Below are 24,820 nucleotides of genomic sequence, written 5' to 3'. Positions count from 1 at the left end.
ACTAGTAGACAAGAATGTCATAGGTACCAAATGGGTCTACCAGAACAAGATGAATGAAGGTAAGATAGTCAGGCACAAAGAAAGGTTAGTTTGCAAAGGGTATGCTCAAGTTGAAGGTATTGACTTTTAAGAAACCTTTGCAGTGATAGCTAAGTTAGAGGTAATAAGAATGTTTTTAGCTTTCTCAGCCTACGAGAGATATAAAGTGTATCAAATAGATGTGAAATATGCTTTTCTCAATGGCAATCTTGAAGAAGAGGTATATATGGAACAACAGAAAGGGTACTTGCTAAATGAAGATGAGAGTTTTGTATGCCAATTGAAGAAAGCCCTGTATGGTTTGAAGAAGGCTCCGAGAGCATGGTATTCCCGATTAGATAAATAATTGAAGGAGCAGGGATTCCGAAAAGGGAATGCAGACAACAACTTGTATGCCAAGGTAAATGGAGACCAGAAGATTATAGTTTTTGTATATGTGGATGATATTATCTTTGGTGGGGATAGTGCCATCATGTGAAAAAAAATTACAGACCAGATAAAGATTAAATTTGAGATGTCCTTGTTGGGTGAGTTGTCTTATTTTCTTGGCTTGCAGATCTCTACAAAGGAAAAAGGAATTTTCATATCTCAAGTAAAATATGCAAAAGACATGCTGAAGAAATTTCAAATGGAGGACAACAAACTAGTGAGCACTCCCATGGTTATCGGTTGTAAGCTGAGAAAACTAGATGAATCACCGAATGTTAAGAAAATACTATATAGGTCTATGATTGGCAGTCTATTATATTTAACAACATCTAGACTGGATATTGTACAAGTTGTTTGCATGGTAGCAAGATTTCAAGATGCTCCTAAACAATCCCACTTAAATGTAGCTAGAAGAATTTAAAGGTTTCTGCAAGGGACTATCAGTTATGGCCTATGGTATCCAAAGAAAGGAGAATTCTCTTTGTAGGCTTATACTGATGCAGATTGGGGAGGAAGTATAGATGACAAAAAAATTACAAGAAGAGGTGTTGTTTACTTAGGAGACCGACTTGTATCTTGGCATAGTAAGAAGAAAGAATCAATATCACTATCTACTGCAGAGGCAAAATACATAGCAGTTACTACATATTGCTCACAGGTTTTATGGATGAAGCAAATGTTGAAAGACATATAGGTGGAGATACCAGAACCTATTCCAATCTGGTGTGATAACTCAAGTGCAATCAACATCTCCAAGAATCTAGTAATGCACTCAAGAACAAAACATATTGCAATCAAGTATCACTTCTTGAGGGATAAAGTAGAAAACAAGGAGGTCCTAGTTGAATATGTTTCACTGGTGAGAAGATTGCTAACATACTCACCAAGCCACTTCCATTGGGTCCTTTTGAGTATCTAAGACAAAAAATGGGATTTGTCCTGCCATTTGGTACCACTGAAATGCATGAGAGGATGCATGATTCAGGGGGAGTCTTGAATCATGACACAAGGGGAGAAATTGTTCGAAGCAAAAGTTGTCGACAAAGACATTATTGGGGTCAGATTAAAGTTCCCTTTGTCATTGTTGTCAAAGGGGGAGTGAAATTGGTAAAGGAATGTTGACATCAATGCCAAAGGGGGAGAGTGTTGGCATTGATTTGTCATTGATTTCAACCTGTATCGGAGACAAAGGTCTTGGTATGATGAAAGACAAGCATTATCACTAACTTCATTGGCATGAGACAAGATGCATGTGTGGGTGAGCATGTTAAGTGATAACTAGTATAGCTTATACCAATCTGAAGCTTGGCTACCTATTTATGATGAAGAGGTAGAATGTTAAAGTCATCATAAACCACCAGAAGTGATAATGTGTTACCAGTATAACATACATTTCCGGTTAGTAGAAGAAGAAGGCCCCCATCAGTAAAGGCATATACTGGTATGAGTTTGTTGGATTCTTAAACATGAATCAACTGTGTGACCACGAACCAAGCATTTGACAATGGTGATGCCATGTGGAGCCAAGTTGGAAAGTATGTTGTGGTCAGTGAAGTCTCCATCGACATGATGGGTGAAACTATCAGTCGGCATTAATGAAGCAGCCACAAATCATGGGATGATAACTAATTGAGGCAGCTTGAGAAAGAAAGGATGATGAAGGAAAATCAAGGAGAGGTGGTGCCTAAATGAATGCAAAGGAAATCCGATCCCAAGATGATCTCGAAGAGGAAAATAACCAGGCGCTTGTATGTGTCAATGAATTTCAAAGTGGAAAAACCTATACGTGATTGCTATCTTTGGCGAACATGTGTTGGGTAATGGAAAATATGTGTATATGCATCATTGGGAGGATAGTTGATCAACACAAGACATATTAGACAAGATCTAATGCAGATTGTGTTGGGTGATGCAAACCCTAAACGTTCAAATTTTGAATAATGTTTTGGTGGGAAACGAATGGTTAAAAAGAAGAGATTGAGATAGACCAAGCTGCTACTGCAATAGAAGAGAGGGGTGATATAGCTATCAAAGAGTTAGTGGGAAATGCAGAAGGTGTTGGTGACAAAAGTGTTGATAAACAGGTGAAGTAGAGCAGAGCGGTAAGAAGTGCATTGAACATAAAGGTTATAAAACAACATAAGTAGTGTTTGATAAGAAGCGTGGTTGAGGGTGAGTAAAGAAAAGGAAGACTGTGTGAGTAAGGATTATAAAAGGTGATCAACAAAGTAAAGCTACAGATCATGGAAAGAGAAACCAAACCATTAAGACTAAAATCAACAGAGCAGGTTATTGTAAGGTTGCAAAACTTCATTTACAACAGAGATTCCATATGTGTATCTAAGCTTTATACTGTGATTCACTAAGTTTTAGCTTAGTGTAGGGGTTGTAGCTCCTTTAGGTAGTATCCTATAATTTGTGCAAGAGTTGGTTCTCCTTTGAGTTGGTGCTCATAAATTAGGGGTTAGTGCCCCTTGGGTTGGCACCCTAAATTTTGTATCACAGTTTCATTGTAAGGCTGGATTGGAGCAAAAGATCTCCAACAACTATTCTCACCAAGGTTTTTTCCACATTGGGTTTCCCTCGTATATATTTGGTGTTGTGTGTTTCATTTTTGTTCATGTAACTTTTGAGTAGTTTAGAAAATCCTTTCACACACTCGCGTTTCTCTTTTTATGCTACCGGTTAACACTCAGGTTGTTTCATTTACCGGTATCTTCCCTCTTTGAAAGTAAAAGATTAAAATCACTAATTCACCCCCCTCTTAGTGATCCATTGTGTTCAACAGGCTCAACCAAGGTTCAAGATTCTCACATCACACAACTATCACACTTGGAAAGTGAGCATATAGTGCTTTGTTTGGTAAAAGGTCTTGTGGTCAACCTTGACTGACACTCTACCTAATCTCACCAAAGAATTTAGGTTTATCCATAGGAACAAATGTGAGGAGCTGATGGGCCTAATTTCTATGCATATTTTAGACTCCTTGTTCTTCATCATTGTAGAATGCAGTACACCACTAGAGGTGTGGAAAAAATCAAGGATCTCTTTGGTTCAGTTAGTGAAATTAGAGCTATGTAGTTAGAAGAAGAATTAGACTCTCTTTCTATTCATGCCTTTCCTTCCATTGAGGATTATTTAGTAAAATTTAAGTCCTTGCATTCTTTAGTTGAAGGGTTGTGGGACAGAAAAATTAGATAAGGAATGTATTTTTTTTATTTTGTCCAAGTTAACGGGTGTATTTTCCTATTTTGTTACTCCCTTCTATTAAACTATGGATGGGTTTAGTACATAATTTTTTATGCCATCTTTTGAGACTTTTTGTGAGAGGTTGACAAGGGAATAGTCAAATCTTTGTCAAGATGATATTTCTAAGTCTCTTGCATTGCTTGCCACTCCATCCAAAAGGAAAGGAAAAAATAATCCCAAGACATAATCTAGTTTGTCTTCTCCCACCTCTTCTATAGAGGTTAATCCTAAGAAAGAGAGACCAAAATGAAATTATTACAAGAAATCTAGCCATAGTGAAAAAAATTGGTATAAGAAGAATAAAACCACATGTGAGTTTTGTATGAAATGACATGATGAACCTAATTGTTACAAGAAGGAAATCCATGAGTTAAAAAAATTACTCAAGGAGAATCATATTTCACCTTGTTCGAGGTCATCTTCTTCAACCAAACATGAGGATAAATCTCCTAAAAATATTGGAAAGGGTCATGCTTTGATTACCACTTGTGCACCTAGAGATGTTGGATAGATCATTGATTCAAGAGCATTAGTTCAAATCACCCATTTAGGAAATACCTTGATTTTGTATTCTCTTAGAGAACCATTTCAAGATAGACCTTGACTGCAAACAATTAGTTTTCTCATGCTCCAATTGTTGGTGATACTTATTTGGATATAGGAAATCTGCATAATTTCAAAGTATTGAAAATTGTCAATGGTTCAATTTACACCTCATGTTTGTATGCCCACTTTAGTGTGGGCTATCCTTATCCTTTCTCCATGCCTTATCAAACTAGATTATTTAAATTTAATGCCATGTACACCCTTTTGTGGTTCCCACATTGAGATACCCAATCCCTAGCTACTTGTTTTGTTACTCTTTGCAGAAGGACCAAGGAATAAAATGCCTTGATCTGGACTAGGGTACCTTAAAATTCCTTGGTCCCTCTTAAAGGGGCTCCAATTTCAAAAGAGGTAAGAGCCATATCTCCCTACCAACATTTGATCCTCGGGGCTACAAATTCCTGTTGGAGGTTAACCTAATTAGTAAATTACTTAGGGAGCCCTATGTAAGGCCATCTTATCAACTTGTTTTGGACCTAGAACATCAATTAGAGTATTTGTGTATATGTGAAGCACTCGTTATCAAGTATCTTCTAAGTTTCAAGGTTGCATATTCATCATCAACTATTATGGAGAAAATTTACATTGATGTTCAAGCAAGCATGTTTGTGTGATTAGGATTTTTCATGTTCATGTGTTTGTCATGCCATTACATTAAACACTTGTGATTACACTCAAAGATCATTACATCATCATCATCATCATCAATTGTAGATCTAAGGTAGATTTCCTTAAACATTTATTTCATTATTTGCATTATTTCAATTCATGTTTAATTCCAAAATCGAGGTTTGACCTAGGGCAAAACCTTATTCCCAACATCTTTCCCTTTCTTTCTGTTTGTAGAAAATAGGGGTGGAGCTACACTTGAAAAATTGAGTAGAGTCAATAGTGATGATAGGTAGAGTTTCGACGATGTAAAATTTAGAGGACTAGGGTGAATTTGCACTACCTAGTCTCAAAAAATCAGGCTAAACTTTGAAGGACGGGTTTTAGACATTTCATTTTGATCAGATCTAGGTTGGTGGATCCATGGGACATGCTTTCTCTTATTGTTTTTATTGGATCACTTATAGAATCCCTTATTTTACCCTATTTTTATAATCATTACAATTCAACTTAGAAAGAAAGAAACTCACCAACCCCACACAATTGGGTAAATCTACTTAGAATTGTTGACCCTCCTAATCAAATTGAGGCTAGACCTATTTGATTTACCCCTTTCTTTTAATGTATGGTTAATTTGGTTAGTCAATGATTTTGTTTATTAAAACCCTAATTCCGAAATTTACACCATTACATTTTGGTGATCTCGACTCCTTGAATGCTTCTTTTTTTATTTATGATCTTATATCTAGATTTTAAGAATTTAAAAATTTAATTTTGCACCCAAATTATTTTCTAGTGATATCTGGGCACAATAAATTGAAGACTCTATCTCATCTCCACATGTTCGCTTCTTGGTGGATTATTATTTCTTTCATAGAAACATGTATATGTTCCTCCAATCACATCTCCGTTACCACCTTTTACAAGCTTCTATTTAGTAAGAAGAAAGTAAAGATGCAGATATTCATGAAGACCCTGACATGGGAAACAATCACCCTTGAGGTCGAGAGCGGTGATACCATCGATAATGTCAATTCAAAAATTCAAGTGGGCGTTACTTTTGCGATAAATATTTTCTCTCTTTCCTTCCTTTTGTTAATTGGGATTTGAATTCTTTTATTTGAATATTTTTAGTTGGGTTTTTCTATGTGGACTTTGTGTTATAATTAAGCAATTTCACATCTTTCAGTCATCACAATTAATATTAGTTTTGCTGAAATTTTAGTTGTAGCTTTCACTCATCACTTATCGAAGATAGGGTTTTGATTATTGTAATGGATTTTGTATGTTGAGTGTTGTAATTGATTGTGTTGTTCAAAGACAATGAAGCTATCCCATCAGATCAACAACAGTTGATATTTGCTGGGAAACGGTTAGAAGATGGATGAACTCTTGTGGATTATCACATCCAGAAGGAATAAGCTCTGAATTTGGTGTTGAGGCTAAGGGGAGGGCTTTCATTAGGGTGAAACCCTTACTAGAAAAGAGGTAGAGATTGATATCAAACCCACTGATACCATCAAGCGGATCAAAGAGCTGGTCAAGAAAAGGGAACGACTACCACCCCTACAACAAAGTTAGGAAGTTATTTAAAATATTGCTGAGATTTTATTTTAATCTTATTTTGTTGGGTTGTTTTGGTGATTTTGGATAAAGATCTGTCGTATTCTTAGGGCTGTTTGGATTAGGATATTTGTTCCAATGATATCTCTTTAAGCATAGTTTCAGTTTTCCCAATAATTGTAACGTCCTGTATTTAGAGAATGGAAAGAGGTAAGACATATATGTGCATTTGCATTACCAACTAAATGTGGTAAGGTGTTGAAACAACAAAATACTATTCTTGATTTTAATGATTAGTATTGTCCTGCAGACTCATCTTTTGGTGAAAACAACTGAATGATGAGAATACAACCAAAGATTATGGTGACGGTGGAGCTTTTGTTCTACATCTTGTGTTGGCATTGCAATTGGTGGTAATAAATTAATGAATATCAATAAAAAATATTCATTTTCTTCATTATGTTATTTTAATGAGATAACACTGAAATACTGAAAATGGAGTTGATGTATGGCGTGGAAGTATCTCATTCTCCATTTTGACACTGAAGTAAAAATCTGTTGAGTAGTATTGTAGTTATGTACAATTTGTTATAATGTAGTAATGGTCTTAGACAATTAAATACAGCTATGAGGAGAATTGTGCAATATGTTGTCATGTACCTCTGTATCAATCTTAATTTTACGTTAAATTGGAAGTATGGGTTATTGAGAGATGTTTCATGCATAAATGATTGTAGACCAAGTACGCTATACACTGAATGAAGTTGCACTTAATAGAAACACCTAATGGAGGTCTACTTAATAGAAACACTTAGTGGAGGTGAACTTAATAGGAAATTTGTACTGTTTTAGCATAAGTATCCATTGATGAATGTCTTGGAATTAGTATTTTTTCTACTACTAATTATTGCTTATTTTTGAGCCATTTGTATAGAGGGATAGTTGTATAGGTCTGAATAATACTAATTATTGCTTATTTTTTAGCCATTTGTATAGAGGGATAGTTGTATAGGTCTGAATAGGTAGGGGTGAAGTTGGAAGGCTTAGGATTACTAAATAGAATGACTGAGAATTATATAATATATTTAACTAGCATTTTAATATTTTATAAATAAAATTTATGTAGAAGTTGTCAAGAGTTATCAATTTTAACAAATTTTTAACTTTAGCATACATTAACTAATTTCATATGGTTAATGATTTGCAAGCAATTTTTTCCTTTTTAAAATCTAGATTTAAAAACATAATTTTTAAAATTAGAAGTTTCTTTTAAAACTAGATCTAAAAATATAATTTTTAGAAATTAGTCTTATTTTAGAATATGAAATGATTTGAATGCAAAAAAAAATAGAATTTTCTTTTGAATTTAGTTTTAAAAACATAAAAATATAATATTTTTTTACATTTAATAAATAACAACAATAGGAAGCTCCTTTTTAATTTGGACTGGTATCTTTTAAATCTAGAGTTTTTTTTTGCGTTTAATAAATAATTATAATAAGAAGTTTCTTTTTAATTTAGATTTCATTGTTTAACTTATTCATTTTCTATCTATAATTTGACCTACTACAACATCCTCTTCAACCTCTACTATGCAATGTCTTCTTCATCAGGGCTCACTACAACTACAACTTCTTAATGTAGCTCTACTACATCTTCTTTCTCATTCAAGTTGAACTCAATCTTTTTTATCTCCTCTCCAAGAAATATAACATCTTTTTAGGTCCACAATAAACCTCTACTACAAACTCTACCTGAACTAAAATTCTTCCTCTTCTTCAACCTAAATCTATGAGGTACTTTCACCTTCATCATGTTCTTTGTTTACACTCACCAAATGGCAGTCCACCATGACCATTTTCTCCTCTCCTCTCTCTTCTTTTCATTTCTGTGGGATGCTCTCATATCTTTCTCCTCCCATTTGTAATTGCCTTTTTTCAATGGGATTCGTCTCATCCCATAATTCTCTTTCATTCTTGCTAAAATAATCCTTTCTAATTCATAGAGAGGTCTTATTTTCTACTTCTTCCCAATATTGTTTAAAAAATTATATTATCATGGGTCTCTTAATGAACTACCTCATCTTCATATTCAAACATATCCTCTTGTCATCTACTACAATATTTTATTACTACTCTTCTTCACAACTTCAATTTCTCAATCACTCAAGACTTTGCACATTGGCAATGATTCTTTTGAGCTCTCAAACACCATAACACACTTTCAACACTTTTTTCACATGTTCTCCCTAGGACTCTTCATACACCTACAACAATTCTCTCAATTCTCTTTGACGACTCTACCACTTCAAACTTCACCCGAGAGTCCTAGTGTAGACTCTACATGCTTAAGACCTCTGGCTCTAATGACAATTGATGCAAGAGAGACTCGCTCTTTTTAGAAATTTCAAAACTAATATACTTTAAAGTAAATAAAAAAGACTCTATGGTTTCAATTGAATAATTATATTGCAACAAAGAAATAAAATTTTATTTCCACCAAGTGTACAAACAAATTTACAATTAAGGTCTTTCATTGACATCTCCCTCTCTTCACATTTCTTCTTCTTTCTCTTTTTGCATACTGCTTCTCACTTTAATATCTTTACCATATGAGGTGTCCTTAACATAAACACTTAGTAGAGGTGCACTTCAAAGAAAATTTGTACCATTTTAGCATAAGTATCCATTGATGAATGTTGTGGAATTATTATTTTTTCTTATACTAATTATTTCTTAACTTTTTAGCCATTTATATAGATGGATATTTGGATAGATTTGATTAGGTAGGGGTGAAGTTGGAAGGCCTAGGATTGCCAAATGGAATGACTAAGAATTATACAATATATTCAATGAAAAGCTTAATCATTCAGTTCATCTTCTAGATGATTGCTCAATTTCTAGTGTATCTAGGAAATGTAACATATAAAATATCATTTTATTATGTTTAGGATTATATACATTTTCTTAATAATTTTGAGCATTTTTTAAAAAGTTCTATATGAGGGATATTTTATTTTATTTTTTAGTATTTTAATATTGTTAATCATTTATAAATATTTTTTTCATGCAAGAAAAACCATGTTCCTTTTGAACAACCACATTAGTAACCATCTATGGAAGACCAAGAGTCACAACTTGGAAATCCACATTAGAAGCCAACTATTGAAAATAAAGAATCACAACTAAGAATTCCATATTAGAAGTAACCTGGGAATTTTAACTTGTGTCTCAATATAGACAACTCGGTAATTTAACCAATCAAGGTCAACCCCTTAAGATGCTTTTGCAGTTTTAGAATATTCAAGAGTGAGGATATTGACTTATTAAATTGAGTTAGGTGTCCATAGTTCTATATCACTATCTTTAGAGAATACCACAGGTGATATATTTTTCCACCACTTTTGTATTGAATAAAAATAAAGGAACACGATGATCTTACCACATGCATATTCAAGCATCAGCCTAGCACGTTCAAGGCATATTATGGTGCTATCATATCAAACATTAGCGCATAACAGGGACATATTAGTGCGTAACCTATCCAACTAATTTATTATAAAACATTCTGAAATAGCATGTAGCAGAGGCAACATAGCACATAGTGAACATTCTATAGCGCTTTGAGAACTTTCTTTAGCACATGATCAATATTAGTGAAAAACAAAGAGCTAACCAGTCACTTTGGAAAAAAATTATCAATAGTCTCAAATACCCTTTCAGGTCCTTTAGGAATCGAACAACAAAACTTCAAAAAAATCATTAGTGAGAAAATTTTTAATCCAACAAAGCACTCTTATAATGAGTTTTTAAATCATTAACTATCTTGAGATAAGACTTCATCCAACAAAATTAGGGAGTATCAAAACAGTGATCAAAGTTCCACCATCCAATGGATCCTATCAAAACAATACCTAGTTGGGTCCTCAGGGTGTCAAATCAAGTTTCCATATTTGGAGACTTTATCCATATCATTTGACACACTTTGTCGTGGAGGCGAATTGAGCTAAACTTCTTCTTGATAAACTAAACTTGAGTTTCCAAATAAAGTATCCCAATCCAACATCAACACCAACATTTGATCATTTGTGTATGACCACTCCTCATATTTTGAGAAGAATAAGTCTTCATAAAAAGACTAAGTTGAAGAAGAGACAACCTAGTTCTAAGACACTTATTAAAAAGAATAAATTTCTCTATATCAATCATCAACTCTTTGCATCACATTGTGCATTCTTGTGTCATATGTGATTATATATCCAAGGAAAAACAAACAAATTTGATAAAGAGCCTTTGAGAAGTAGGGCTTACATTCAGAAAGCGGCATTCAACCAACACCTAAATAGTGGAGGAAGGATTATGCCCGCTTTATTCCCAAAGTTCCTTATCACTTATAATGAAGCTCGACCTGAGCCACCAACTCCACCAAGAACCCCAATAGAAGAAGAAGAATTCATCATAGTAGAGATATGTTAATTCTCGTAGTCATTCAATCTTAGAGAAACAAGAAGAAGGAATCACAAACAAAATTGATTATAGGTCACAGATTATCCTATCCTTTTGATGAGTATGCAAACATGGGAGAAACATAGGTCACCGAAGAACTTCTCCAAAATTTCAAGAAAACGAGGCTTTCCAAAAACTTGTAGAAATACATAGAAGTGGATAAGGAAAAATATCTACTCATGCTAATTAGAAAGGGAGTCAACATTCGTGAGGATTTCGATACAAAAATATTAAGGAATATGGATGAGATAATTTCAAGAACAAGGTCAAGAAACTATGCCTATCAAGAACAATGAAGAGAAGAAGATACACATGATCCAAAAAACATATGCAGCCAAGATCGCACCCATGAACAAGACAATACCCATGAACAAGACCATTCTCATAATTGGGACAATCATGATGAACAAGGGGAAGCTCCTTATCAAAGGACAAATGCACCCATGGCTGCTCTTGCACAAAAACTCCAAACACTACAAAGACAAATGCGAGACATTAAACAACAAACCACGATACGCTACTCCTTTCATGAAATTTGTCCTTATTCTTTTGGTAGGAGATTGAACATGATACCTTTTCCCCCAAATTTGGATATACCAAAGTATGACAAATATGATGGTAAAAATGATCCCTATGATATACCAAAGTATGACAAATATGATGGTAAAAATGATCCCTATGATCATGTTCGGTAATTTTGTACCATGACCTTAGATTTTTCTCACAATGACACATACTTAATAAGATTGTTCCCAAGAAGTTTGGGAGGGAAAACAATGGAGTGGTTGTCTAAACTTACACCTCCCATTAGATAATTTGGTGAATTGGTAAACAAATTCATAACACAATACTCCTATAACATTCAACATGCAATCACCATGCTGGATGTGTGTAACACAAAACAAAAGAGCAATGAAACATTCATGGTGTTTCTAAAATGGTGGAGGTGCATGGTTTTGAGATATCCCTGAGATATGCCTAAAAAGGAAAAGATGGAAATCTTCATCGACAATTTGAATAGTGAGATGAGTTATCAACTCAAACTCCAATGCATACCATCTTTTGCAAAATTGATAGAAAGTGGTATCCAAGTAGAGGAATCAGGCATCAAGAAAGGAACATTGAAGTTATTTAAGGAAGGTGTTAATTCTTCAAATACTAGCACCTTTAACAATCAAAACAATAACAATGCTTTAGACAAATCTAGATTTTGGACAAGGAACAAAAACATTGTTAATGATCGGGTAATTGATGCCAACAATGTGAAGTCTAAACAACTATTGTTGATTTTCTCAGGCAACCCACCATCCAATAATGATAAAAAAAGTACTAATCAAGGCACTAACACTTATCAAAAAAATACCAATCAAGGAGCTTCAATATCAAACACCAAAAAAAATCATCAAGGCAACAACAATACTAGCCAAGGCAACAATGCTAACCAAGGAAACAACACAAGCTAGAGAGGAAACACCAATACTTTCCCATATTGACGCATATACATGCCATTAGGACAAACCTTAGAATTAGTGTTTATGGAACTCTTGATGAATAAGATCATCACATTGCCAGCCACAAGAAAATTTGAACCCCAGGTCAAACCACCTTGGTGGAATGACAAATTATTGTGATTTCATCAAAACAAAGGACATAACACAAATGATTAAATGAGGCTGAAGAATATATTTTACGACATGATAGACATGGGAAATTTAACTGTTGATGGTCACAAAATGAATGGTGACCATGAAGCCTTCAAAAATCCTCTTCCAAATTATGATAAGGGAGGAGTATCAACATCAAACAACACCAAAGGAGCTTGTATTAATCACCTATATGAGAACACCATTAATCACATATCGATGTATTCCAATCAAGTAAATGTCATAAAAATCAAAGACAAACAAGAACATGCATCGATAAATGTGACAACCCGAGGGCAAAAATATGTCTTGAAAGGGAACGCATTCACAACGACAACTCTCCCCAAGACTCAATATAGCTTAGTTGACCAACTACGAAGAACTCCCACTCAGATATCTAAACTTGAGTTACTCAAACTTTTTCCAAACCACAAGGATATCTTAGAACAAGCACTTATTGAAATAAATGTTCTAAATGATTTGGATATTAATTGATTCCAAGGCATTGTGGCACATATGATAGGGCCACATAACATATCTTTTTCCAAACATGACAATGTCTCTCTAAATCATCTGCATAACACCTCACTCCATATTGAAGTCTTAGTCTATAAACATCAAGTAAAAAGAGTGTTAATAGATAGAGGAGTTGGTCTCAATATCTGTACTTTAAATCTTATCTATGCATTGGGCTTCTTTGAGAAGTCTATTGATCCAAAAAATAAAATCACCATCAAAGCCTATGATGATGAAGAGAGCTCATCCGACAAAACTATATTACTACCCATTTTAGGTAGGTCCTGTACAAAAAGACACCATGTGCCAAGTCTTAGATATAGACTTGAGATATAATATACTATTGGGTCATCCAAGGATCCCTGAAATGCAAGCGATGCCTTGCACATACCATCAATGTATCAAGTTCCCCTACAATGGACAAAACATTTCAATATCTACAGATAATAACCCTTTTCAGTATTGCAATGCTATGGGGGTAGCTCAAGAGAGCCAGGTTCAACACAACAAGGAGGCTCAAACTTCCTCAACGTCCAATAATCAAAAAGAACTAAAGTCTCTATCCATAGAGTTCAAGCAAAAGATGAGAATAAAAGACCAAGGCATGGGGGAGTACTCTTTTTAACCCTTATGTCTATCTAAATTGCCAACATCACCAAAACCTTATGGATAACCTTCCACATCAAGACATCAGGCAACCCAACCCATCACCAAGTTTGATGGTAAATTTATCCAACTAGGCACACTGCCTGATGAATTAGAAGAGATATACATCCTTTGTTGGCTATACAAGGGTGAAAAAGAAGTCAGAGTTGCTACCATAGAAGTGGTTGTACCAAAAAAATAGTATGGAAATGGGTTCTAGATCATGCAATCAATGGGATACAATGACAAAGGACCTATTGGCAAGTGCCAAGAAGGCATTATAGAACCCTTGCAACCTCCTTCACAATTTGCAAGAAACAAAATGGGACTTGGGTATGGACAAAATGGATCAACTATGCAGAAGAAAAACAACTATCAGAAACCTCAGTTGAGAGAAAAGAAAAAATATAATGAAGACTCATGGCAAGAAGCACTACACCAAGTAGAAGAAACAAGGAAAGAGAAAAAGCATCAAGAATACAAAAACTAACAAGAAGAACTAGCCATTCAAAGCAAGGAAACTTCTTATAAATAAGTGCATCATGTGCAAGAACCTGATCAAACCAAGGAGAAACCACCACTTGAAGAAATTGATACTCACCGAAGGGAAATAGTGTATGAACAAATGCAAAGAGTACAGGAAAGCACCGACCCTGAATCAGAACAAGCTACCAACTAGTGTCAATGATCAAGGATAGTTGTTTTGATATTACTGAAGATATTGAAGTGGATACCATCTATGCATACACACCCCTTTCTTAGGAGGGACAAGGCTTAAGATCTTGATCGTTTGAATTCAAACCATACCATATCTACAAGGCTAGTGAGAATCAGAAGTGATAATATAAACAAGGAAACATCAAAGATAATACCATCGAAGACCTCAAAAATATCATAGACCTCACTAGTATGCTTTATTTTGTCTAGCTTACACTGGAAAAATACACCTGTATACCCATAAACATAAGCCCGACCAACTGGCCTATCCCTATCTACAAGTGGTCTCGATACTAGAATATGCTCTAAGGCCCACACCTGTAACAATGACACCCCAGCTGATAAACTAGTATATTCCTGTAGTGTCATAAAATTGTGACCCCTACAAGTTTAACCACATTTGGGGTCCTCACATTGGTGATGGCATCTCCTTCCTTAACCGGGACCTATTTCTGCATTTCCAACCCTTCTCCCTTCCTCCTTCATGTCTTGTATTTGCTCTCGACTCTATCTAGACCCCAAAATAGGGCAAGATAGGGCCGTGGCACCCTTGTCCTCCCTAGGACAAGGGCATGGTGGCCCTATCCCCCTAGGAAAGTCACGTACAACCCCTGTCCCCACCTCCTAGGGTGGTCCTATGTGTGGGTTGCTTGATCTCCTATGCACTTCTTGTCTTCGGGTATTGTTATTCCTCTTTGTCAGCCTTCGATGGTGGAAAGTTAATCCTTGAGGCATCTATAAAATGGAATTTAATATCCTCATTCAGGGATGGATGGATAGCACATAGATGGATAATAGAGGATAAGAGATAGAGAACATAAGGAGAAGATACAAGATTTGAAGGTCATCATCAAGCATTCAAGTCTTCTTCATTCATCCATTGGAGCAACATTACAACATTTATTTGCAAGCACGTGTGTGTGTTAGGGTTTTGTCATGTTACATTCCATTTCATTCAACATTTGTTGTTACATTCAAGAAGCAAAACAATCATCATCAACAAGTTGTAGATCTACAAGGTATACATCTCCATTGTTTACATTCAAGTATTTGCAATTATTTTCTTTCGAGGTTGATTCTTCAACTGAGGTTTGACTGAGGAAAACCCTTATCCACAACCCCCCTTTATTTTCTTCATGTCAGATGTAGGTGTGCAGTTGTAATTGCAGGTTCGGGCTTCATTTGTAGAGACGGAAGAACCCTTTTCGTTTCACAGATTTTGTGGTGGGCAATGTACATTCCCGCCAATATCATGATGAATTTTCTCTAAATTTGCAGGGAAGATCCACATCAGTTTAATTAGCTCAGATCCAAAGTTACAACGCGATCCCAAACCGGGAGAACTTTATTTCACTCATTTCCTCTCTCTTTTCGACATAGTCAACAAGTCAACTTTCACATTTACAAAAGAGGGTAAATCACACATTAACCAATTGCAATCCGCTTAGTATTTAGATCCTTGTCTCTCTTGGATTTGGATCTAGTGTATTCAACCCCTCTTTTGAATGTAAAGTTCTTCCTAAGTGAAAATCATCCAAGTGGCTTCCTTTCTCTCTCCTAGGTTGGGAGTCACTAGGATCCAATTTTCCACTTTACATTTTGGTGAACCTGACGTCTTATACATTAATTTGATTTCTCATTCTTAGATCTGATTAATTGCAATTTGAATTTAAAATTTTCATTTTCAAGTTTGATCTATTTGCAAATTTTAGAGGTTAATTGCATAAAAACCCTAATTTTTCATTTTGAGCAAATTAAGCTTGTGAGGTGTAAAATTTTAATTGCTTATTTCAGATCTGATTTCTATTTAAAAATTACAATTCAAATTTGTTTCTTTATTCTATGAATTCATTGGTTAAATCATAAAACCCTAAGTTTTAAGATTCTTCTATTTTTGACCTTTGACTACAATTTTGACCAATCTAGACATCTCCAAATCGACCTTTTTTGGGGATTCCGCATTAAAATCATAATCTCTATCATCCCTAAAAATTTCAAAAAATGTTGGTCGGACCGTGTGCATTCCCTCCATGATCCTGAACTTTTTTTCTGAAATTTCAAGAGATGGAATTGATTGTATTTTTCTACTCAGATCTAGAAAATTAGCGTACTCTATCTCTTTTATCACTCTCTAAGGTCAAGCACAAATTAAAATTCACATCTTAAAATTAATTTTCATAAAAAGGTCCTAATTTTAGATCTGCTTTTCTAGCAATTTCTTATTTTTTTTATGGCAATTAATAAATTTGATTTTCTTTCTCTTTCGCATGTGAGTACATTAATTTTTGCATATATTTATCATGTGTGGGATAATAATTTCTTTTATTTTCTATTTCTTCTCTTTCTTCATAGCACTTGGTCATATTGTGTTGTTAGCATTTCTAAATTGTTAGACCTTAAATCTTTCATGTGTCATTTATGTTGCATTATGTTGATGTTGTTAACAACATGCATTTCCTCCATTAATCACCTTAAAACTTTTGTATATCCTAAAACTAAAGATCCTAACCCTTGTACCTCTCCTAGGGTATCTTGTGTGAAAGAAATGAGATCTAATCTTTACCCAATGATCTTTTGACAAGAGAGAAAGTATTGGAAAGTAATATGGATACACCTTCTTCTTCTTCTACATACACCCTTGAGAAAGGGGGGCAATATGACAACATCAACATTTTTACATATTTAGATCCTCCTTATTCTCCTAAGACCTATCTTCAACATCGAAGTCTATGTAGAGAGGTTGATGTCATGCATTTTATTCATGGCCTTTCTGCTCACATAGAGATCACTAAAAATGAGCTTTTAGATGATGAAGATGTTCTTCCCCAATCTTTGAAAAAGGATAAGCTTGATAAAGGCAAAGAGATTCTCATTCCACATGATACTCCTCCTTCATCTACAAATCCTTTTCTGCCTTCTTAGACATCATATTTCAAAGAAATCCATGATCTTGTTCCTCCATCTAGTCAACTGCAACATTCTTATAGTCATGGCTTTCATATAATTACAAAACAAGGTTTTAAAGGACAAGAAATTTGGAAATTAGAGCATGGAATTCATGTCCCTATAAACCCTCTTACACAAACTACTACAAGAGGCCTAGGAAATGGTACCCCTCTTTCTATGGACTAATTCCTTAAACTTCAAAACTTTCAAGATTACCTTCAAAAACAAAAAATCAAGAGAGCCCACAAGAATGCTTCTTCTTCAAAGCGTCCTTCTTCTTCATTTCATCAAACCCATGACCATAATGCTGATGATTGCCCTAATTTTCAAAAATCTATTCAAGATGGCATAGAAAGTGGCAAAATTAGAATTGTGGATAATCAAAACCCCTTCTTCTAACAAACCCTCTTCTTCATGGTGAGATGATATTTACCATCCTGAAAAATTAGCCACAAGAATCTATTGGAGATTAAAATATGACAAGAACATTTCCTTTCCTCCTCATAATAAATTAAAAAACTTAGGCAAGTGAAAGGTATTGAATATTAAATTTTTCATGATTTATATTAAATATTAGGTATTTAATAATTTTTTTCAACTACAATATGACCTTGCACATATTTGTCTCACAGAAGATATAGCTTTATTTCTTGGTAAAAAATTCGTGCCTTAGCACTTCCTTTCCCTTCATGTTGCTCTTCACCCGATGGCATAATTAGGCCATGTAATTGGGGCTCTTTATCATTAGTGGTGGTACTATTTCGCTTTAACATACTTTGGGACAGCAACATGAAGTCTATTTTTCTCTTCTTTCTATTCATCCTTGTGCATCATTGATCATTAGATCCCTTTTCTTGCATAGGGTTATCCTTATGTGAGCATATAATTGTTCCTTGGTTTTCCTCTCTTCTTGGAAAGGAGCATCTTTAATGAGTACTATACTTCTTCTCTTTCCTTCATTCTCTTGGAGATCTTACCTCTTCTATGGTTTTGATTATTCATAGGTATGATATGCCCCTTAGAAGTGAATGATCTCTTGAGAAGTATGTATCCCATCCTTGAAAGGATTTGTTCCACTATGTTGGCATTTGTATGAAGATTGCATTAATGATTTTTTATGTTGTCATTGATGTCAATTAACCGGTAATGATATTGTTATATTGTTATTTTGTAACCGATAGGAAGATATAGTGAAGGGAACTGTAACCGGTAGGTAAGTTTATGGAGTGAACCAATATTGCTAAGTATTGGAGAGTTGAACTAGTAAACCCTACCCGTTGATTTGATAAACCCTAATCGATTAAGTTTGGTGAATTGGTTGTATTGGTTTATGATATGATGATGAGTGGTAATGATTATGACACATATGCATATTGTATGAGGAGAGTTTCAAAGTGTTTTTGGTGCATTGAGATAATGGTTTTTATCTTGGGAATGAGAAAGTATATTGCATGTAATGAAAAGCGCATGATGAGTTATTGAGTTTGATGAAGCAGTGATCAAGGAGCGGTTGACACTTTCTCGAATGATGTGCACAGATTGTTATGTAATCCAATGGTCATACCCGAACTGACTTGTTTGTAATCTTTATGAGAGAATAAGGTTTTTGTTGTATTACTAACCTGATTAATTTGTTTATAAGGTTGATGAGTTATTTTGTTTGAGTGTTGGTAAAGTTGTAGTTGAGTGTGTGGTTGCCTAACTAGATGATGTATTTATAGTTTGTTTGAAAGAAGATAAGAGCGTAAAAGGACCTGAACAAGAAAGTGTAGTGCTACTCTAATATATCAACAAACTCCTATTGTTTTCTAAAACTTACAATAGTAAAATCCCCTAACCGGTTAAGCTCTAACAAACTTAGTGTTATTCAAATCCTCTAACCAGGTGGTCCATTAGCTTAGAATTCAAACCCTCTACTGAGGTTACTCCTCACAAGGTATTGCTTCTAACAAGGCATTATAGTCAATCTCTTAACTGGGTGGTTGCTAATAGGATTTGTTCTTAAGAGGACTTTTTGTAAAATATTTAACAGGCTCAGCTCCTAAGAGGGCAAACTTCAGAAGAGTTCAAATAGTTATCTTGTGATTCTCATATCACCATGGTTTTTCCCATTTGGGTTTCCACATCAAAAATATTATGTCAAGTGGTGAATGTTTTTGTGCTTATGTTTTCTATGGTTGAATTGCTTAACTTCTTATTCCACTTTGGTAAGTTATGTTAATAGGAAGACATCTGAAATGAGGTTTTACTTATGTCAAGTAAATGTATTTGGAAGTTTGTGAGTTTCAAGTTGTTTACTGTTATCTGTCGTAATAGTCAACCGGTTTATTCTAATAGTGATATTCCATTTATAGTTCAGTTGTTTAACTTGTCAGTTTAAAGTTTACTTTGAGAGGTTGTTTCTGAGTTAGTTGGAAGCTTATATCAGTTTTTCTATCAATTGATTCACCCCCCCACCCCCCTCTTATTAGTTGATCAGATCCTTATTCTTTCATCATACCATCAATTGGTATCAGAGCACTTCTCAGTTCCTCTAAGGTCTAAGCCTAACAACTTGAGGTGAAGATCTTGTTGAACATGATGAAGAAGAGAGGTCCAAAGTTTAACAAAGAGAGCTATAGAATATGGAGTGATAGAATGAAAATTTATATCAAGAGTCTTGGAAATTAATATTGGGAACAGGTTAATACTCAATATGTTTCACCTAGTGGGATTATGACATGATCAGAAGAAAGAGAAACAAGAAAACAATCAAGCAACGGATTCTATTATCAGTTTTTTGTCTGATGCAGAATATATTGATGTTCATGGTTTGGAGACTGCAAATGAGGTATGGAAGAAACTTGAAGAGATTTATAGTGGTAATGAACATGTGAAGATTGCCAAGGAAAAGAGTCTAAAAGGAAATTTTGATGACATACAGATCACTGAAGGTAAGAATATCCAACAATATGATCAAAGGATAAAAGAGATAGTTGGAGAGATCAAGAGTGTTGGTGGTAAAATGGATAATGCCATAGTGGTTAGTAAGGTATTGAGAACCATTCTACGGGTCTACACTATCTGAGTGGCAGCTATTCAGGAGCCAAAGTAAATTGAAAAAACCTAGGTAACCCTTGACTCCATCATTTGTAAGATTACTGCTTTTGAATTAAATGGTTATGATGGTAGTATTTAGAAATCTAAATTAGTATTTAGAGGTTTAGTTTCTAACACATCTATGAGGAAGAGTAGAGATGTCAATGATAGTCATGAATCTAGATCTAGCAGAGAAATTGATGATGAAGATAGTTTAGTTAAGATTGAAGCATTGTTGGCCAAGCAGTTGCCCAGAGGTACCAGTAAATACATAGGTAAATTACCCTTTAAATGTTTTCCATGCAACAAGATTGGACACATTGCAGCTAACTATCCTAATGGTGATAATTAGCACAAGCGAGAGAAGTTCAAGAAGTACAAGGGAAAAGGAAAAAGAGATTGTCTTATTACAGTTGATGGTGGTATCACTGATGAGGAATTTGAAGGTGATGCTAATGAAGACATTGTCTTTGTAGACATTAAAGAGGAGACATCTGATAAAAAAGATTTAGTTTCTCACATGGATAATTCTGATGATTGGATTATTGATAGAGTTTCTTCATATCACATGATCAGTGACCAGAGAAAATTTTTTTGTTTGAAGGAATTTCATGGTGGAGTTGTAAGATTTGGTAATGACTCACCCTACATTGTTAAAGGTAAGAGAACTATATCTCTTAATGGGAAGAGCAATGCAAATGATGTCTACTAGATTGAAGCTCTCAAGAACAATCTTTTGAGTGTTTCTCAACACAATGACATAGGATACCCATTGGAGTTTAAGAACGATATTGGCAAAATCTATAGGAGCAAAGGTGAACTGATTCCAATTTGCAAGAAGACTAAGGTAATTTGTTTCACCTGAATCCTAAAGTCAACAACTATTTAATTGCTAAAGTGGATTATTGTTGGCTTTGGTATAGGAGATTTTGTCATTTAAATTTTGATAACATCGTTAAAGTGAGTAAGTCCAAGAGAGTGAGAGGTTTACCCCAATTGGAAAAACTGGTTAATGCTCTATGTAAGGAATGTCAGTTGGGAAGGATGACATCCTCAACTTTTAAGAGAAAGTCTTTTTTAGTGGCACATCTGTTAGATTTGGTTCATATAGACCTCTGTGGATAAATAAGGACCAAAAGTATTCAAGGTGACAGACATTTTATGATCTTCACTGATGATTGCACAAGGATGATGTGGGTCACATTATTAAAGGATAAAACATAAGCATTTAGTAAATTCAAGGCATTCAAGGCCTTACCTGAAAAGGAGAGTGGTAATAAGATAAAGTGTGAGGAATGATCAAGGCGGTAAATTTACTTTTGAGGAATTCACTAGATATTGTAAAGAAAATAGTATTAAACAACAACTTTCTGCACGAAGGACACCACAACAGAATGGTATTACGGAGAGGAACAATCAGTTAGTTGTTGAACCTACTAGGATGATGTTGATACAAGGAGGTGTAGCAAAAAACTTCTGGAGAGAAGCTGTCAGCACAACTGTCTACACAATGAACCAAATTTTGGTAAAAAGAGGTAAGCATAAGACTCCTTATGAATACTGGTATGATAGATCACCTAATGTTAGTTATTTCAAGATATTTGGCAGCAATTTTTTTATTAAGAGAGGTGACTATGTTAGTAAGTTTGAGGCTAAAAGTTATGAAGGTATATTTCTTGGTTATTCCACCAAGAGGAAAGTCTGCAAATATTACAACAATCGAGCACAGAGAATCATTGCGAGTGTTGATGTTCAAGTGGATGAGTATCCTAAAGTCTTAGGGGAAAGAATTGTGGAGAAAAAGAATGAAGATCGTTGCATTTTATTTTTGGAACCAGAACCTGTGAAACCTGAAACTGGTAAAGTAAATGTTGATGTATTAGTTCAACCAGAACAAGTAGACTCAGAAGAAGATGAACCTGAAGAAAATGATCATTTTATTCTGAGGTATGTGAGACTCAATCATAATCCTGACTAGATTATTGGAGATAAGGATGTTGGAGTATTAACCAGAAGAAGAATTAGAGAGAATTCTTACATGATCTCCGCTATTGAGCCTAGAACTGCTAAGGAAGCATTTGGAGATGATGATTGGGTCAAATCTATGGAGGAGGAGCTTGATCAAATTGAGAAGAATAATACATGGATTCTAGTACTTAGACCGATGAATAAAAATGTGATAGGTACTAAGTGGGTTTTCAAGAACAAGATGAATGAAGATGGTGTAGTAGTCCAAAAAAAAGCTAGATTGCTTTACAAAGGTTATGCACAAGAAGAAGGAGAAGATTATGGTGAGACTTTTGCACCAGTTGCTAGAATGGAAGGTGTTAGGACTTTACTGGGATTTACAACACATAAGGGATTCAAAGTATATCAGATGGATGTGAAGTTTGCATTTTTGAATAGAATACTGGAAGAAGAAGTATACATTGAGCAACCAGATGGTTATGTCGTGACTGATAAAAAAGACATGGTATGTAAGTTGCACAAGGAATTATATAGATTAAAGAAATCATTGAGAGCATGGTATGAAAGGATTCATTCAAATCTGATGAAGATAGGTTTTGAGAGAACCAATGAAGATAGCAACATATATCTCAAATATGAAGGAGATAAGATACTAGTTAGTGAAGTGTTTGTGGATGATATCATATTTGGAGGCAATGATGACATGAGAAATGAATTTGCAAATGAAATGAAAAGTGAGTTTGAAATGTCTCTAGTGGGAGAGATTAAATTTTTCATAGGTTTGCAAATACAACAAATGAAGAGTGGTATTTTCATTACATAGTCTAAGTATGTGAAAGAGGTATAAAAGACATTTGGTATGAGTGAATGCAAACCAGTTGGGACACCAGTGATTATAGGTTGTAAGTTGTCTAAGGAAGATGATGCCACATCTGTTGATGAAAAAGAGTGCGGGTCAATGATTGGAAAATTGTACTATGTTGTTTACAGCGAACTGGATATAGCTCATGTAGTTGGTCTAGTTGCTAGATTTCAAAAGAATCCTAAGGAAATACATTTGACAGTAACCAAGAGGATATTCAAATATTTGAAAGGCACTATTGACTATGGATTATGTAATAGATATAAAGGTAACTTTGACTTGAAGGTGTATACAGATGCAGACTAGGCAAGTAATGTTGATGATAGGAAAAGCACAACCTATGGAGCATTCTTTCTGGGAGGAAGACTTGTTTCATGGAGTAGAAAGAAGTGAAGTTTTATATCACAGTCTACTATTGAAGATGAGTATGTTGCAGCTTATATAAATTGTACCTAGGATATCTGGATGAGGCACATTTTGGAAGGTTTCAAGATGAAGTTTATAGAACTTGTAAAGATCTTATGTGACAATACTAGTGCCATAAATATTTCCAAGAACCCTATTTTGCACACACGAACCAAGCATATTGAATTGAAGTATCATTTCTTGAGGGAAAAAGTGCAGAGTAAAGATGTGATCTTGGAGCATTTTTCTACCAAGGAGAAACTTGCAAATATCTTCACTAAACCTCTCCCTAAGACTACCTTTGAATATATTAGAATTCAGCTAGGGGTTGTACCCTTCATGAGGTGAATTGAGAATGATGTATATTACATCACTACCTGTAGAATTTTACGATAGGATTAGTGTAGAAGTGGAGTTATTCCATAGGGGGAGCATCAAGTTATAGGTTGTTGATGTTGAATAGTGAGTTGGACATTGCATGTTTTATTTTCAATTTGGCATTGTTGTCAAAGTGGGAGAAGAACTATATGCTTTTTGGAGAATAAATGTATGATTGTTGTATTGCCAGCTACTAGCTGAACAGAATGAGAGTACATGGTAAAATGTAAACCGAGCTTCCTATTCACAATCACAACAATCAATGGTATTGATATTTGTATTGCCATCAATGCCAAAAGGGGAGATTGTTGGAATTTGTATGAAGATTGCATTAATGATTTGTTATGTTTTCATTGATTTCAATTAACCAGTAATGATATTGTTATAATGTTGTGGTGAATATTTTCTATGGTTGAATTTATTAGCTCCTTAATCCACTTTGATAAGTTATGTTAGCATGCATAAATCTAAAATGAGGTTTTATTTATGTCAAGTACATGTATTTGGATGTTTGTGAGTTTCAAATTGTTTACTCTTATCTAATGTAACAATCAACCAATTTATTCTGATAGTGATATTGCATTTATAGTTCAGTGGTTTAACTTGTCAGTTTAAAGTTTACTTTGAGAGGTTGTTTCTGAGTTAGGTGGAAGTTTATATCA

The 24,820-nt window shown here is 34.6% G+C and overlaps 1 pseudogene; it reads left to right on the top strand.

The window, feature by feature from the left end:
- LOC131855850 (uncharacterized) overlaps positions 1-24,820 on the top strand; it is a 337,138-nt pseudogene that overhangs the window by 248,027 nt on the left and 64,291 nt on the right.

This window comes from Cryptomeria japonica, chromosome 10 (assembly GCF_030272615.1).
Source record: "Cryptomeria japonica chromosome 10, Sugi_1.0, whole genome shotgun sequence".
NCBI classification, from domain to species: domain Eukaryota; kingdom Viridiplantae; phylum Streptophyta; class Pinopsida; order Cupressales; family Cupressaceae; genus Cryptomeria; species Cryptomeria japonica.
Note: the sequence above shows the minus strand (reverse complement) of the source record. Positions and strands in the feature narration are given on the sequence as shown.